Source organism: Cibotium barometz, chromosome 47 (genome assembly GCF_041138505.1).
Source record: "Cibotium barometz isolate CiBa-2024 chromosome 47, ASM4113850v1, whole genome shotgun sequence".
Taxonomy (NCBI): domain Eukaryota; kingdom Viridiplantae; phylum Streptophyta; class Polypodiopsida; order Cyatheales; family Cibotiaceae; genus Cibotium; species Cibotium barometz.
In genome coordinates, this window is record NC_141092.1 from 19,063,108 (window position 1) to 19,068,121 (window position 5,014).

Here is a 5,014-nt window from a genome sequence, read left to right on the forward strand (position 1 = left end):
ATTCATTCTCATCTATCTGATTCATATCACATATCATCACATCTATTTATAGAATGTAAGAGAATTCTTATTTTTGATATAAAGATTCTTTACGCATCTATTTATGCATAAGAACAACTTCAGTGGGAAATAACACTTTTATAAAAATCCATTTATGTATCTATTTATGCATAAATTCAATTTTAAGGAGAATAACACCTTTCGAAATAAAAATAAATCTTTTATGCATCTTTCTATGCATAAATTCAATTTTAATGAGAATAACTCTTTTGAAATAAAAATAAATTTCTTTATGCATCTTTCTATGCATGAAATCAAAATTAATGAGAATAACTCTTTTGAAATAAAAAAAATTTCTAAATGCATCTTTCTATGCATGAAATCAAAATTAATGAGAATAACTCTTTTAAAATAAAAATAAATTTCTTTATGCATAAAATCAAAATTTGATGAAAGTAACGCTTTTATAATAAAAAAGTTTCTTTTATGCATCTATTTATGCATAAATTCAATTTTAATGAAAGTAACGCTTTTATAATTAAAAAAAATCTTTTATGCATATATTTATGCACAAATTGAATTTTAATGAAAGTAACACTTTTATAATAAAAAAATTCCTTTATGATGCGTCTATTTATGCATATAAATCAATTTTGATCTAAGTAACACTTTTATAATCAAAATATTCCCAATATGAATCTTTATATGCATAGAAATTAATTCTAATGAAAATAACACTTTTATTATAAAAATATTTCTAATATGCATTTTTCTATGCATAGAATAAAAATAACACTTTTAGAATACACAAACGGTGGGTATTACTCTTTTTGAATAATAAAAAGATAAGACTTATTTCACCAAATTTAAGAAAATTTTACCATAACCTCCTTTGTATGGCTGACCATTTTTCAAATTTTTAACTCTAAAATTTACTAGAAATTATCCAAGATGATTTAAATCATTCTAATCTTCCACTTTATTAAGAGTAAACAATATGAAAAGTTTAATTCCATCAATTTGATTACACATCTAGGATAAAGAACGGCTGAATTCAATAATGAAGCGAAGGGGGAAAGCCTTTCCAGCAAGGCATAACATCCATTTTCATTTTAAAGAAAGCAAAAATCAGAAAACCATAAAATAGAATAAGAAGAAGTAGAATTTCTAACTTACTAGGAGTTTTGTGAGCTTTCCTTTGGCTTGATGGTTTGAGGGATCTACTCTTGTTTTTGCAACAAGAGTGGCCACCAATTCTTTTGAAGAGGAAATGGTCAAAAACAAATGAATTATCAATGAATTCACTGTTTTTGGCTCTAGGGAAGAGTAGAGTAACAGTGCATAAAACACTATTAACCATTTACAAAGGGGGAGGCTTCATTTATAGGAAAAGGTGAGCCTCTAACCAAGCAAACTGATTCTAGAATTTTCCAGATCAATTTGGTCAATTTTTGACCATTTTTAGGTCAGTTTAGCTTACTTTTTGGATCTAGTTGAAGCAGGAGAGAGGAGAGATGAAAATATCTCATTATTTGTGAGTTTAAAACTCAACCACACATGCGAAATAGGCGCCTCCTTCATGAGGGAAATTCCCCCACACTGAGGTGTCAAAAATGCATCATTTTTTCTAAATATCTCTTCTTTTTTAACTAATAACCTTGTCCTTAGTCAACTCTTCATCTTTTGTGAGTATTTACTCATTTTGGGGGGGATTTCCTTTTATTCTTCAATTTATCTCCTCCCTACATTTGGATTAATCTAATTGGTCCATAGGAACCTTAATTCAAAAATTTCAGAAAATCTGGACCCTTAGGCTAAGGTCCTTTTTACCTGATTTCAATTTATTCCAATTGCACATTGGGAAATTTCTTTTTGAATATCTGTTTCAGGGGAAATCATTTTACACACTAGGAGGATTTTTATATCCAAAAATATCTCAATTTTGAATTACCTCCCTCTAGATATTTTCTCTCTCTAGGCCAAAACAAGGTAAAACAGGATCTTTCTTTTATTTCAGAGAGGGGAATAATAATAAGATCAGAAGGGGAGGTTCTTACACCTGCACACCTCACAAGCCGGAGGGAGGAATCTAATATCCTACCCCACTTAAAAAACGCAAGATGTTCTCATCTCGCAAAATTAGAGGAGAACTCTTTTCCTTAAGATCCAACTGATTCTGGGGTTCCTTATAGTCTAGTGAACCCAACAGAATCCTGGGATAAAGATTCCTTATATAAAACTCATCATCAGATAATAATTCACGTAGATCGTAACATTCAAATCCTTATCACAATAATGGTCCATTAGACCGAATTTTCTATCTGAACAGTCCTTCATGGAAATTTTCAATTATACAGATTTTTAATTTGACATCCCTTAACTTGATCCACTGGGTCAAGTGTTAACAACAGTAATATGCCAGCACAATCTACTAATCTTATAGTGATTTGCTGAAGTCATTAACGTCATTCCAGCTACGAACATCATTACAGGTACTCGTCCCATTTATCCTCATTGTGGTTATGCTTTGTTTATTACATTTCAACCAAAATTCAGGAATCTTCATTTTTCAATCAGAATCCAAATTAACTCATCAGTTCTCAACCAGAATTTAAAATTATATCAACCACATTCGAATTCATCATTTGGATAGTATTAATGCTTATAATTTCAAGTCTTAGATTTACTCGTATATACTGCCAGTAAAGAGCTGCAGTTATACCCTCTCGGTATATATGGGTAGTCACGGTCCTTGGAACTATAAGGTAAATACCATCATGTCTAGGCCTCAAGCAAGTCAAGGATTCCATACAATTGCGGTACTTCCATCTGAAGACCCACTTACCAATTTACGAATTACCAATTTACGAATTTCAGTTTGAATATCAATTCGTATGAATTTTATCACACAATTACAACCTTTTATTGCTTCTTCATAAATTTTTGACATTTTTGGCTTCTCGGTTGATCCTCATTAGCCAATTCGCTCTGATACCAGTTGTGAGGTCCCTATCCCCACCGCGCAACGAATTCAGGGGTTCTAGCACAGCGAAGGCAGCACTACTTGCGCGGGGCAGGGTCTCACACTCGGGGCCTCGCCCACCACGGATATCCGGACAAGAGACTAATCCATCGGTTCTTCCAAAATCGATCCCGTAAAAACTTCCCTTGCCCGGAAAGCACGGGCGATTCCTCCAGGATAACTTTTCTCTAACGTAGTCAAAAGCCTTAACTAATTGATCTGACCGAACCCGTAAGTTCCAAGTCAGATCAGGGAAAAGATTGCACTTGGATCATAGAGACCAACACTTTTTTCCTCATTGAGAGGCACAGCCGTTGATTCTTTTCCATAGAACAATTTTTGTCTGGGATTTACTTCATCTATCATACCATAACAGAATTGAGTCTCAATTTAAGGATCCATCAATCCAGCCTAACCTCATCTAGGCCCGTGGGTTAGCCAACTGCCCAACCACTGTAGTGATGGGATCCAATTAAGAATTTGGTTAGGTTTTGTCCCAAGTACCAAGGAAAAGAGTTCCTAGGCCCCTTAGCTGGATATTCATGCAAACTTAAAACTAGTCACACCACTTACACACCCAATATGAAATTGCCTTTTTCTCAGCATCAGCTATCTTAAAAACATTCATTTAATGAAACCATTGTGTCACTGATCACAATCGTCAAAATCTCCGGTTGAATCCTTATTTCCAATCATTTCTATGGCATCATTGGCAACCAGAACGCTCACTACCTGTTCACTCATCAGGGGCCTTTTCGATAGTTCCTAGCTCATATTAACCGGTAATATATTCACATATAAAAATGGAATCTCTCTTGAAGATCAGCAAGATCAACCAACGGATCCATATAAAACAGCCATGGACTCATCTGTTGAGGACCAGCAAAGTCAACCAACCAGATCCATGTCCGAACTTTAACAGATAGGTCTCCACGACCTCATTCACAAGATGGTCAAAATGCTTCCGCAGCATTCTTGACATAAAATAGTCATTTAAAAACAGATTTCACATAAAAATACAGTTCCAACAATATTTCTATCTTTTCTCATCACTTCACATCCTTTCAAATTAGTACCCATCTTTTCTCATCTTCCCACAATTTTTTTTCTTCATCGATCCTATCACATCACATCATTCCCACATCAAATCACATCCAATCGCATCATCCACACATCATCCATACATCCATCCACATCATCCACACCAATCCACATCATCCATACATCCATCCACATCAATCCACATTATCCACACATCCATCCACATCAATCCACACGTCAATCCACATTATCCATACATCCATCCACATCAATCCACACGTCAATCCACATTATCCATACATCCATCCACATCATCCATACATCCATTCACGTCAATCCACATTACCCACACATCAATCCACATCATCCATACATCCATCCACATCAATCCACATTATCCACACATCAATCCACATCATCCATACATTCATTCATCCATCCATTCTTTCCCATCTATCTGATTCGCATCCCATCTTATCACATCTATTTACCTCTCATTCTTATCATTTCTATTCTCATCACATCCATCCATCCATTCTTTCCCATCTATTTTATTCGCATCCCATCTCATCACATCTATTTACCTCTCATTCTCATCATTTCTATTCTCATCACATCCATCCATCCTTTCTTTCCCATCTATCTGATTCGCATCCCATCTCATCACATCTATTTACCTCTCATTCTCATCATTTCTATTCTCATCACATCCATCCATTCATTCTTTCCCATCTCATCACATCTATTTACCTCTCATTCTCATCACTTCTATTCTCGTCACATCCATCCATCCATTCATTCCCATCTATCTGATTTGCATCACATATCATCACATCTATTTACCTCTCATTCTCATCATTTCTATTCTCATCACGTCCATTCTCTATTCATTCTCATCATTTCTATTCTCATCACGTGCATTCTCTATTCATTCTCATCTATCTGATTCAT